Raw genomic sequence first — 14,100 nt, forward strand, 5'->3', positions numbered from 1 at the left:
CCCAGTCGCTCCAATCTTTCAACATAAGATAGTCCCGCCATTCAGGAATTGACCTCGTGAACCTACGCTGCACTCCCTCAATAGCCAGAATGTCTTTCCTCAAATTTGGAGACCAGAACTGCACATAATATTCCAGGTGCGGTCTCACCAGGGCCCTGTACAGCTGCAGAAGATGTTTCAGATATTTCAGCTCTTGATTGAACTTGCAGTTGGAAGGGGACGATCTATTGGTTGTGATCCATGTTGATACCCACAACGTGGTTAGAACTAGGAAGAATGTTCTGTTGTGGAAGTTTGAGAAGCTAAGTGCCAGATTACAAAGCAGAACCTTAAAGGTAATAATCTCTGAATTATTGCCTGAGCTACGTGCAATTTGGCAAAGGATGAATCAGATTAAAGAGTGGATGTGTGGCTCAAGGAGTGGTGTAGGAGAATTGGGTTCCTATTCATGGGGCACTGGCAAAAGCAATCAAGACTAAATGTTACAAAGTGAACATGCATAAGTCACAAAAGGTTAGTGTGCAAGCACATTACATAATCAGAAAGACAATAGGATGTTAGTCTGTATTACAAAAGAAATTGAACATAAAAAGGATGTTGGTGTTTTAGATATGATGTGGAGTCCCACTGGGGTGGACAAAGTTAAAAATCACATAACACCATGTTATAGTCCAACAGGTTTATTTGGAAGTACGGGCTTTTGGAGTGCTGCTCCTTCATCAGGTAGCTAGTGGGGCAGGATCATAGGACACAGAGGTAAAAACAATGACTGCAGATGCTGGAAACCAGATTCTGGATCAGTGGTGCTGGAAGAGCACAGCAATTCAGGCAGCATCCAAGGAGCAGCTTTTGCCTGAAACGTTGATTTTGCTGCTCATCAGATGCTGCCTGAATTGCTGTGCTCTTCCAGCACCACTGATCCAGAATCATAGGACACAGATCCTACTCCACCTGATGAAGGAGCAGTGCTCTTAGAGCTTGTACTTCCAAATAAACCTGTTGGACTATAACCTGGTGTCGTGTGATTTTTAATTGTATTTTAGATATGCAGGGCTCTTGTGAGACCATATCTTGAATACGATGCACAGTTTTGCTCTGCTTATTTGAGGAATGATGTAAACGGATCAGAAGTAGTTCAGAAGAGGTTTATGAGATTAATACCTTGAATGAGTAGATTATCTGATGAGGAAGATTTAGAAAGATTAGACTTGGTTTCACGAGAGTTCACAAAAGCGAAGGGGTGGATCTGACTGAAGCTTGTCAGATCCTGCACAGTTGTAACAAGGTGTATGTGGAAACAAGGTTTCTGCAGGTGGGTGAATCCAGAACAAGGTGGACACTGCTTTAAAATTAAGGGTCACCCTTTTAGGGAAGAGATGAAGTGACATTTTGTCTCTCAGAGGATTGTGTGACTTTGGAACTCTGTTTCAGAAGGTGACGGAGACAGGATCATTGAAGATTTTTAAAGGAGAGGTAATTGGATTTTTACTAGTCAAAGGTTGGTGGAAATAGGTGGGAATATGGAACTTGGAACTCAAATCAATCAACCATGACCTGATTGAGTGATATTAAACATCACACAACACTGATGTATAGTCCAACAGGTTTATTTGAAAATACAAGCTTTCAGAGCCCCACTTCTCCTTCAGATAGCAAGTGAGAGAGGATATATCAGACACAGGGTTTATAAGTAAAAGATCAAAGGGTCATACAACTGATGCAAATGTGCTGAACAAACCCAGATGGTTGTTAAGTCTTTAATCAGTTAAAACGGAGATGCAGGTTTCGATAGATCAATATGTAAATCCCAGAATTTCTTTCAAGTCACTGCCCTGAGATAACCAAAGGTTTTCTCAATATAAAAGAGGCGACATCTCAGGTCAGACAATGCATTTCAGGTGTGAAGCCTTGTTAGAGTCTGTGTCTTAACCTGGAGTCCGGGAGAAAGTGAGGACTGTAGATGCTGGCCATCAGAGTCAAAATGTGGGCGGCTGGAAACGCACAGTGGGTCAGACAGCATCTGAGGAGCAGGAGAGTCAATGTTCGGGCATAAGCCCTTCCTTCATCAGGAATGCCCTCAAATCAGTTGTATGACCTTTTGATCTTTTACTCATAAATTCTGTGTCTGATGTATCCTCAGAGGATTTGTGTAAGTGTGTGAGTGTGATTGTGTGAGAGAGTATGTATATGTGTGTGTGTCTGTGAAAGTGTGTGTGAGAGCGTATAGTGTAGTGGGGTCACCTGTAGTGTGACATGAACCCAAGACCCCAGTTGAGTCCCTCCTCATTGGGTACCGAACTTGGCTATCAGCCTCTGCTCGGCCATTCTACGTTGTTGTGAAGTCCGTCTTGGAGGATGGTCACCTGAAGGTATGGGCTGAGTGTGCTTGACGGCTGCAGTGGTTCCCCAGTGGTAGGGAACATCCTTGTCTGGTGATTGCTGCGCGGTGTCCATTCATCTATTGTCATTGCATCTTCATGGTTTCAGAATATACCATGCCTCAGGGCATCCTTGCCTGCAGTGTATGAGATAGACAACGTTGGTTGAGTCACATGAGTATCTGCCATGTAAGTAGTGGGGGATGTCCCCATGTAATGGTAGTATCCATGTCGACGCTCTGACATGTCTTTGAAGTTGTTACCAAGACAGGGTTGTATGGTGTTGTGGTCAATGTGGTCCTGAAGGCTGGGCAGTTTGCTGCAAACAATGATCTGTTTAAGGCTTGGCGGTTGTTTAAAGTCGAGAAGTGGAGGCGTAGGCAAGATCTTGGCGAGGTGCTCATCCTCATCGACAATGTATTGCAGGCTGTGAAGAACACAGTATTTCCCAGGAAGTACTGGATGACAAAGTGTACCCTATCGGCCGTGCCTGTCTTCTGAGGAGGTTGTTGTGGTTTGCCAATGTGGCGTGTCAGAACTGGCGATCGATGAGTTGAGCACCATATCCTGTTCTTATGAGAGCATCCTTCAGCACCATCGGGTGTCAGTCCCATTTCTCCTCATCTAAGCAGATCCTGTGTATACACAGGGCTTGTTTGTAGGTGGTTTTTAAAAAGATGTTCAGGGTAGAAGCTAGAGAGGTTCAGCATCGTGTGGTTATCTGTGGGCTTGTGACAGAGTGAAGTATTGAAGTGTCTGTCCTTGATGGAGGTGCGGGTGTCCAAGAATGAGGCTGATTCTCAAGAGAAGTCCATGTTGAGTTTGATGGTGGGATGAAACTTGTTGATATCACTGTGTAGTTGTTTCAGTGACTCCTCACCACAAGTCCAGAGGAAGTAAATGTTGTCAATATATCTGGTGTATCGCGCTGGGGGGAGGTCCTGCGCAGAAGAGAAGTCTTGCCCAAACGTGTGCATGAAAATATTGGCATATTGGTCCCCATGGCTGTTCCGTGTGTCTGGATGAAGATCTGGTTGTCGAAGGTGAAGATGTTTGGGTCAAGCATGAAGCAGATGAGTTGTAGGATGGTGCCAGGAGATTGGCAGTTGTTGGTATTGAGTACTGAGGCTGTTACTGTGATGCCATTATTGTGAGGCATGCAGGAGTAGAGTACCGAAACATCCATTGTGACAAGGAATGTTCCTGGTTCGGCTGGAACGTGGATGCTGAGTTTCTGTAAGATTCTGTAGTGTCGCGACAGAAGCTGGGGTTCCTTACACAGTGGGTTTCAAGATGCCCTCAACATAGCCAGAGAGGTTCTCACACAGGATCCCATTGTGTGACACGATGATACATTCAGGTATGTTGGCTTTACATATCTTCAGAAGGCAATAGAAGTTCCCCACGTGAGAAGTAGGTAGGATGAGAGAGTGTAGGGTACTCTGAAGGACTGGATCAGAAGTCTTGATCAGCCTGTTGATTCACGGGTGTGTTCTTTGGTCAGATCAGCAGGTAGTTTCCTGTAGTGTTCCTCAGTTATCGGTACACTTCCTTGCAGTGGTCCATTCTATTCTGAATGACGATGGCTCCTCCTTTGTCTGCTAGTTTGCTGATAATATTGCAATTGGTCTTGAGAGCATGAATGGTGTTGTGTTGTTCTCAGATGACATTTTGCTCTACCTTGTGGGTGTGACTGATGAATCTTGTGTTCATGCATTTCCTGACAGTTTGAGCGTGCATGTCATTGCCAGGGTAACAGCCCTCCAGAGGGGTCCACATCAACTCCTTCTTTGGCCGCTCCATCACGGATCTCTCTGTCAACTGTTGTGGATCATTGATTGTCTCACTGGGCTCGCTGTTGACATTGTGGAAGGATTACTAGAGTTTCATTCATCTGATAAATTCCTCTGTGCAAGACCAGTGGGGTCCATCTTGGTGGTAGAGCAGAAATTGAGCCCTCGGCTGAGAATTTCTATTTTGTCCAGTTGAAGGGTGTGGTCCGGTAAGTTGATGATTGATTTCCCTATGGTGGTGCCATTTTGAACTGTGATGCTTGGGGGGGGGTTGGTGGTGCGCTTGGCTACAGCTAGTGATGATGCCAAGTTGCTCCAGTTTCTTATTCTTGGTGTGCAAGTAGGTGGTGTAGTTTCATTGCCTGGTCTGCTTGGCAGTGTCTCATAACCGTACTGTTGTATCTTGAGCGCAAGCTGAGAACATGGACTGGATCTTGATTTCAAGGTTACGGCGCTGGCTGTACAAATGGTGTATGAGATGAGTGAGATGTTTACGAGAGTTGTGTATTGTAGGTCAACTTGAGTGGGTTTGTGATCTGAGCCCTTTTGTGATCTTTTCTACTTTCTTTCATTTCTGTAAAAACTTGATGCCTGTGTCGATATGCGCAATCTTCCCGGAGATCCTTTCCACTTTGAGCCAGTGGTGTCAATGGCAGTCATGGTGTGGAGGAGTCAGTGTTGGACCATTGAATGATGGAGCAGGCTTGAAGGGCTGAATGGTCTTCATTTGGTCCTATGTTCATGTTTATATGACTCATGCTTGCCCTATCAGTGGACCCTTCAACCAACAAACAAATACCTCAAGTACCTCAAAAAGCAAGGGGTCCAGTTCTGAGACAAACAGAACCGCACTAGAAACAGTCCAGTTACAAGAACATCCACTGGTCATTACTCTTTATATCCTGCCTTTTGGCCAAATTTGGATCCCACTTGGCCATTTGCCATGGATCGCATGGGTTCCTAACTTCGTGACCAGTTGCAATGTGAACCTTCCCTTTATGAAAAACCTTGTTAAATTCCATAGAGAGATCTAATACATCACCCGCATCAACCCTCTTTGTTATTTTCTCAAAAACCAAATCATCACCTTTGTCAGACACTTTCTCCCTTTTAAATATCCACGTTGGTTATCTTTTGTTAATGCAAACCTTTTTACATCTAGCTTTAGCCTGTTCCTCAGAAATGCATCCAGTAATTTTCCAACCATTGAGGTTAAGCTGACTATCCACATTTACCCTGGCCCTATGTAGGCAGTCATTGGGATTAGGATGTTAATGAGATGTCACATTGAAGCAATGAATCAGGATGTTAATTAACAATGACTTATGGACAGCAGTGTGTATCCATAATTCCCTACAATTTTTCCCCATGAACCTCATTCATTTTCTCTCATAATTTACTTTACTTCTGCAGATTTTCTGCTTTGCCATCCCAACTGAAATATTTATTAATATTTTATTACATGCACTTAACCATAGGATGTGTGAGGAAGCAGATGTTGTAGTGGTGGATGGGGTGGGGTGGGGGGGAGGTAAACAACCGACTGCATTGACCTAGATGACATTGCTCTTCTAGATGGTAAACAGTGACAATGGCATCAAATGTCAAGATTCTTCCCGGAACTGGTCTTTGTGTAATATGAATTCAACTTACCGCTATCAGCTCAAATCTGGATTTTTTTTTAGCTGTGGGTACAGGTTGCAGCTGAGTAGAGAAGGAGCTCAACACTGATCACCAGCTGGTATCCTCACTCCCCAACATTTGATACAGGGAGATGAAGCAGCAGATCATAGTTGGGCTGAATGGTGACTTGGGCAGCGGTTCATTGACCTCCAACAAACAAAACCTTTGTACTAACCGTGGCTGCAACCAGTGCAGAGTCACAGAGTGTGGTGCTGGAAAAGCACAGTCAGTCAGGCAGCATCCGAGGAGCAGGAGCGATGACGTTTCGGGCATAAGCCTTTCACGCCCGAAACGTCGAATCCCCTGCACCTCGGATGCTGCCTGACCTGTTGTGTTTTTCCAGCACCACACTCTTCGACTCTGATCTCCAGCATCTGCAGCCCTCACTCTCTCCCTGCAACCAGTGGAGAGTTTTCCCCCCGGAAATCAATGACCTCAGTTTTACGAAAGCTCTTCGATGCCATACGTAGCCAAATGCTACCAAGTATAGTCAATCTCACCTTCCCTCTGGAATTCAGCCCATCTGTCCATGTTTAGATCATGGCCGTAATGAGATATGGAGCTGAGTGGTCCTGGCAAAGCCTAAAATAAGTGCCAGTGAGTGGGTTATTGCTGGGTTAGTGCACTGTTGACAACCCCTTCCATCACTTTGCTGATGATCAAGAGGAGACTGATGAGGCTTTAATTGGTTGGATTCAATTCATTATGTTTTCCTGTGGACCAGACACATCTGGGCAGTTTTCCACATTATCAGGAAGATGCTAGTCTTGTAGTTATACTGGAACGACTTGGATAGAAGAGTGGCAAGTATGGAGCAAAAAAGCCTTCAGCACCACAGTCAGGCTGTAGACAGCACTCATACTGTTCAATGTAATTAGTGCCTTCAGCCATTCATTGATGTTATGTGGAACGAACTGAATTGATTGATGATTAACTTCTATCATGCTGGCGCACCTCAAGAGGGGGCCGAGATGGATGGTCCTTTCAGCAGAAGGTGGTTGCAAAATTCTTAGTTTTGTGCTGGGCTTCCCCACCATTGAGGGGGGTGTATATTGTGGAGCCTCCTATATCCCAATTGATTGTTTAATTGCCCAGGAACATTCATGATTGAATGCAGCAGCACACTGTCTGTTGCATGCTGCTTCCACTCTTTCACATGTATGTAACCCTGTGTTTGTAGCTTCATGGGGTTAGCACCTGGTTTCCAGATATTCCTGCTGCGGCCCATGACCTACTGCCTTGCACTTCTCTCTGAACCAGGGACAGTTCTCCAGCTTGATGGTCATAGTAGAGTCAGGGATATGACGTTACAAATGGTGGTGAAATTTTTGTCCAATGTTGAACTGTTGAATCTGCTTTTAATCCATCACGGCCTCCATACTGGTAATGTTCCAGAGTACTGGAGAAAATCTTAGAACCACAAGGACTTTATAACCACATGGACAATCTGATAGCCTTTCCTACCATGTACAAGAGATTGATAAAGACAAAACCAAGTTGATATTTCTCTCTTGTTAATTCTCTCACTACATTTTAGAGGCTCAGTCTGGCCTCTATGTCCTTTAGAATTTAGTTAGCTGAGTTAGAACAGTCTGTCATAGTGCCACCAAGCCACACATGGTGATCAACACTCAAGGTGTGGCACAGTGGCTTAGCATGACTGCCTTGCAGCGCCAGGGACCTAGGTCCAAATCCAGCTTTGGGTGACTGTGTGGAGCTTGCATGTTTGGCCTGGGTACTCCAGTTTCCTCCCATAGTCCATAGATGTGGTAAGTGGATTGGCCATGATAAATTGCCCATTGCGTCCAGGGATATGCAGGTGAGGTGGACTAGCCATGGTAAATGTGGGGTTATGAAGATAAGGTGGGGGAGAGGGGGGATGCTCTTCAGAGGGTCAGTGCAGACTCAATGAGTCGAATGGTCTCTACCTGCACTCTAGGGATTCTATGATTCTATGGTCCCCTGCCCAGAGGATGTTCTATGCATTTTGCCATGTTGCTGCAGACTGTGTTGGCAGTTTAAGAATGTTCCCTCTCTTGTGTTATTTCTTGTAACCTCTCCTTTACTTTCCACTCCGATGTTTGAATCCCTCGATCCACTGCCATAATTACAATTTTTAAAATCAAATTTATGCTTTTGGCTTATCTCACAACCAATCCAGATCTTGAACTTGCTTTCTTGTTCCTATTATGTATCATATATGACAGATTAAAATTATAAACAAACTGCCAACGTCAAACCGAAAATCGGAAGGTTTTGTCATAGTCTGTTGTCAGAATGTTTATTAGACTTAAAGAGAGAAAAATGGCCAAGAGTAAATTATGTCCCTAATACTAATTTCTTTCCATTTAAATGCAGTTCCCTTAAAGGCAACACTTTGCAACTTCAAACCAGTTACCAAACTAGGAAAACTTATTCTAAACTTTCTATTAATTTTACAATATTATAATGTAGCATTTTATCCAAGCCAAATCTACTGAACTCCCTTTATCGAGTGATTCAGTTACTGTATATCAAATGGTTCAATTAAGAGTGTTCCAGACATACATCCATTTAATTATTTAATCGCTGTATCTTTGCTGCTTCACAATTCTCTTAGGACATCTTTGATTCAAACTCCAAACCAGTCCAAATATTAATTGAAAACCTTAAACACTTTCAAGAAATTAGATCTCAGGAGGTTCCTGGGGAGCATGTTTTTACATCTGAGTTTCTAGTGATTGGAGATAGAGCTACTTCTGCATTCCCAAACATGAATAACACCACAGCCCGAGGGTGTGAGAGCTATTAGACATAGTTTAGGACACAGATTTAACAAACAGCATTAGTATCATAGCTCCTGGGGGCAAATGTACATGTAAACACAATAAACTCACCTGATAGAACATTGGGAAAAATTATTAAATTGTATCCAGGATAGTATGTTGCCTCCCTACTGTCATTGTCAATCATGAGACTTATTGCAGAGCACTCCGACAGGGCACCACCAGATGTGGTCCACATAGGCATGGATAACAAAGGTAGAAAGAGGAATTAAGACCTGCAGGCAGATTTTAGGCAGAAAAAAATATTAAGAAGCAGGACTTGAAGACTGAAATCACCAGAATTATTCCAGTGCCATTGTGCTACTGATTTTTGAAACAGAAAGGTGTGTCAGATCAAACATGGCTGGATGGATATTGTAAGAGAGAAGATTTTAAATTCTCGGAACATTCAGGCAGGTTTTTCTTTTGTCAGCTACAATCTGCACACACTATACAAGTTACTCTTAAACTGAACAGAGATCACCTTTATTGCTGTGTGGTTAGATGATGAAACAAATAGAAAGAAGGATAAAACCAGAAAAAAGATGAATGCGTGCCAACGATCACTTTGATAACACAAAGGAATACCAGGCTACTTGGAGAAATACAGAGGCAAAATGAAATTAAAGAAATGAGCAGTATTGAGAGAGTATGAGAAGAGGCTGCAGCTAACATCTAAAGTAATCCAAGAATCTTCTAAAGGATCAAATGATGAAAAGCTGACTGTATTTAAAGTTAGTAAGCCACTAAGACTAGGTACAATGCACCCAAGGATACTGAAGGAAAGAAAGGTGGACATTGCAGAGGTTACGGTCATAATTTTACAAATTTGGTAATAAATGGTACTGAGTTTCAAATGTTAAACCCTTATTCATAACAGCCAGCACAGAATATTTGTGGTCAATCATGATCAACCAATTTGATTGAGCTTTTCAATGAAGGAACAGAGAAGATTAATGAGGCTAATTTAATAGATAAGATATGCATTGACTTCTAAAAATTGTTTGAAAAATGGCCACATGACAGATTGGATATAATGCTGATTGGGGTGCTTGTGGTACAGTGGTAGTTTCCCCACCTCTGAGCCAGGAGACCTGGGTTCAAGTCCCACCTGCTCCAGAGGAATGTAATAACATCTCTCAAAAAATTGATTCAAAATAGTTGATTGAGTGACAGAAAACAGAATTGCAGTGATTGGTTGTTTCTATTACTGGCAGAGGGTATTATAAACAATGGGATTGTTCAGAAGTTGGTATTAGGCCAACTGCTTTTCATGATCATTATTAATAACCTCAATTTGGGAAAGAGCATAATTTCAAAGTTTACAATTAACACCAAACTTGGAGTTATTGTGAAATGTGACGAGGATAGTGATAAAATTCAAGAGGATATAAATAGGTGAGAGATATCTGGATAGTTGAATTATAAGACACATATTGGTAACACATAGTGACACATATTGGTAAATGGAAGCAAGACCATCTATTGGATGAGGAAGAGCAGAAATCATTCAAAAGTGGCAAGGCTACATGGGAAAACAGTTAGTAAGACATATGGGATGCCAGGCTTTATGAACGCTGGCATAGTGCTCAAAAGCAAGAAAGTTATGATGAACAGTTACAAAACACTCATTCATCATCAACTGGGAATTCTGAGCACGACCACAATTTAGGATGTAATGAAAGATTTTTGAGAAGGGATTAGATCAGATTCCCTACAGTGCGGAAACAGGCCCTTCAACCCAACAAGCCCACACCAACCCTCCTAAGAGTAACCCCACCCCTCTGACTAATGCATCTAACAACTATGGACAATTCACCTGACCTGCACATCTTTGGACTGTGGGAGGAAACCAGAGCACCCGGAGGAAACCCACACAGACACCGGGAGAATGTGCAAACTCCACACAGACAGTCGTCCAAGGCTGGAATTGAACCTGGGACCCTGGCGCTGTGAGGTAACAGTGCTAACCACTGAGCCACCGTGCCATCCCTGAGAGATGAGAGTGAGGTAGCCTTATATTCTCTTTGCAGAAAGAATTTTGAGAGACAATTTGTTAGAGCTGTGGAGAGAAACTGTCATTATTATTATGAGTGAAGAACAAGCTGGCAACAAGTTTGGCTAAATCAAAAGAGAACTTTGAGAATAAATGGTTGACATCTTTTTTTTAAATTCACAAGACATGGGCATCGCCGGTTGGCCAGCATTTATTGCCCATCCCTAGTTGACCTTTAGAAGGTGGTAGTGAGCTGAATTCTTGAACTGCTGCAGTCAATATGCTATAGGTTGACCCATAATGCACTTAAGGAGGGAGTTCCAGGATTTTGACCCAGAGATAGTGAAAGAATGGTGATAAATTTCCAAGTCAGGATGGTGAGTGGATTAGAAAGGAACTTGCAGGTGATGATGTTCCCATGTAGCTGCTGCCCTTGTCCTTCTGGATGGAAGTGGTCATGGGTTTGGAAGGTGCAGTCGGAGAATCTTTTGTGAATTTCTGGAATGCACTGCCTGTGAGTAATGGAGGCAATTTCAGTAGTGATTATCTTGAAAATAGAATGTACAGGGAGATGGAGAAAAAGCATATGAGCAGCTGAAAGTTCTTAGAGTGTTCTTACAAGGACATGATGGGCCAAATGGTCTTATTCTCTGTGATAACTATTCCGTGATTGTGTGATTCTATTATGCCAAATAACATACATTTTATGTATTGACAAAAACATGAATGAAAACGAATTCAAAGAATATAGTGATAGGATGAGTGGGAAGAGACTGACATGCAGTATTACTAACCTGTTGCACTTGATAGACTGCTTTTGTGATGTGAAATTCAAAGTCATAAAATATAGCTTTCAACATCAAATCAAATTTATGCTGTAAAGATATAGAACAGTTGGATTCTTTTTTTTAGAAACCTAAGAAAACAACCACAATAAACACTAAAGAAAACCAAAAATCAAAGAAGTCTGTCTGAAACAGGGGGAGAGAAAAAAGAAAACTCTCCTCCTTAGTAGAAAAACCAACAGCAGTGATAAACAGTTGGATTTTACACAATTAAAGACTATGATTGTATAATGAATTTCATTCATTGAGTCAAAATAAGGCAATGCTCATTAGTAACCACTTGATGTAGGTTACCGATATTTTAATGGTCCAATTTCATCACAAACACCTCTACAGCTGATATTAAACATAATTCCCACTCACTGGAGAAGCATGGGCTACTGTTGAAGAAGTTATTTCACCCAGCAACAATGCAACTCCAATTATCATTAGCAGCCCTGGACAAGCCCTTAATTGGCATTTATTAACAGTGGGCAATTAAGTAACAGCAGGTTGTTAGTGCTAATAAGGTCAATGTTAACAGGGCAGAAAATGCTTCTCAACAAAGCTCAGCGGATGTTGTTGTTGCTATTTTCTGCTCTATCCCATTTAACCCTCGCCTCTAACAGCAGGTAAACCACTCACAGAGCTGAAACAGCATAATTTAATGCAATTTTCTGCTCAGCACTAATTCCTAATATCCATGTGCCCTCCGTAATTTAAATAACAGATCGTTTTCATTCAGAATGCAAACCAGAATTACCAAAAAAAACAAATCCAAAGACAATGTTTATTCCCTCAAATAACCCCTCATATCCTGTCCCATTGTTATTGTTGTTTCCAGAAGCTTAAACAAATCGTCTGTTCTCAAACAATACTAAAAATAATCATGCAACGATATACTAGGCCAAAGATATTGCTTCAGTTTCAGATTTTAACCCTTTTCTCTCTATTCATATCCATCTGCCCAATTGTATCTTACCAATTAGATCACATGAGTGGTACTAACATGTAACACTTGAAATGCCTAGTAGACCAACATAAACAACCCACATGTATGCATTCAAACATATACATAAACCTGAACCTAAATTAACAAGCAGTGCAGCAAAGCATATATGAGAATAACAGCCATAGGAACTAAAAATAGGTCGGACTGCATGAGAACTGTGTAGTGGCTGCTGCTTGCAACTGGGTGTATTTTTATATCACCTATGTGCTAATTATAACAATGTGTAAAATTATGTGGAACACAGCTACACTATCTTGAATGGAGGAAAACCCAGTCTCATTTCCAGAGACAATATAACCAGGAAATTTCACCACAAGCTGCTCGAATAAATATTCTGTGTACTGCAGTACTTTTCTTTAATTCCCCAATATAAAATGACCTGCAACTGAATCAGTGTTTGATTCCCAATAAGATTCAGATCAATTTGCCAATGGTCTCTGATGCTTGACATTATAAATGAAAGTTTTCTACTCTCTTCCGAATTGACATTATTAATGAACAATTTATCAATAAATGTATTATTAACAGCAAGGTTGTTTAACTGACTGCTTGTGTCTATGTAATACCAAAGGCACAGGTTCAGTTGTGAAAAAGCGCAGATTTGGGATTTTCAATCGGAGACTTTGCGGCTTCAGAAAATCCAGAAGCAGCGCAAGGGCTCAAGGCTGGTCAGCACCACGGACAGCTCCACAGTCAGTCTTTAACCAGCACCACGGACAGCTCCACAGTCAGTCTTTAACCAGCACCACGGACAGCTCCACAATTAGTCTTTAATCAGCACCATGGTCAGCTCCACAGTCAGTCTTTAATCAGCACCATGGTCAGCTCCACAGTCAGTCTTTAATCGGCACCATGGTCAGCACCATGGTCAGCTTCACAGCGATCCCCTAATCAGCATCATGGTCAGGATACAGTCGTTACTTGTGTCAACATCGAGATCAGTTGAATGGTTTGTGAGTTAAACTGGCAGCGGCCTTCCGATGAGCCGCTCAGCTTTATAATTACAATCTACAGGAGGCACAGCGTTCTTTTCCTAACGGGCCATTCAAAATCTATGCTCAAAAACACCCATTACCAGACGTACTCAGCTATACACGGAAACACAGAGAGAAAAAAAATGCACAAATATGGACAAATGCAAAAATAAATATGGAAACACAGGCTGACAAAAATACAGCTAGAAACGCAGACAAGAGCATAAACAGCGACATAAAATCACACATGCAGAAGATCATAGATACAGACTTAATCTTACACAGTGAATAAAGGTACACATGCAGAGAAAACAGCAGAGATCGACCCATAGAGCATATGAATATGAACACAGACACAGTTACATACAGGGGAATACCACTATTTCACTGCATTTATTCTGTTAGTCTAAGGATTCTAAGGAACCGACAGAGGATTTTTTTTTTCTCTGTGCGAACATGACCATAGCGTTAACTGAAAAGTTTCTTTTGGCTGACAATACTCTGGGTTAAATACCTGCAAGCAATTTGATATGTGGACGGAATGTGCAGCCCATTTACCAGAAATGTACTAAATTGGCGTTCAGCTCTCAACGGCAGTCTCGCAAACCTCCCCATGGACCACAGGCATCTTCTGGA

General features: G+C 42.1%; 1 protein-coding gene across 2 annotated transcripts in view; it reads right to left on the bottom strand.

Moving 5' to 3' along the window:
* The window catches only part of rasl10b (RAS like family 10 member B), a 237,726-nt gene that overhangs the window by 223,248 nt on the left and 378 nt on the right, over positions 1 to 14,100 (bottom strand). The gene's annotated exons all lie outside the window — the stretch shown is intronic.

The sequence above is a fragment of the Chiloscyllium plagiosum genome, unplaced genomic scaffold (assembly GCF_037043375.1).
Source record: "Chiloscyllium plagiosum isolate Xiang-an unplaced genomic scaffold, Cpla_swu_hap1 HiC_scaffold_31, whole genome shotgun sequence".
Lineage (NCBI taxonomy): Eukaryota > Metazoa > Chordata > Chondrichthyes > Orectolobiformes > Hemiscylliidae > Chiloscyllium > Chiloscyllium plagiosum.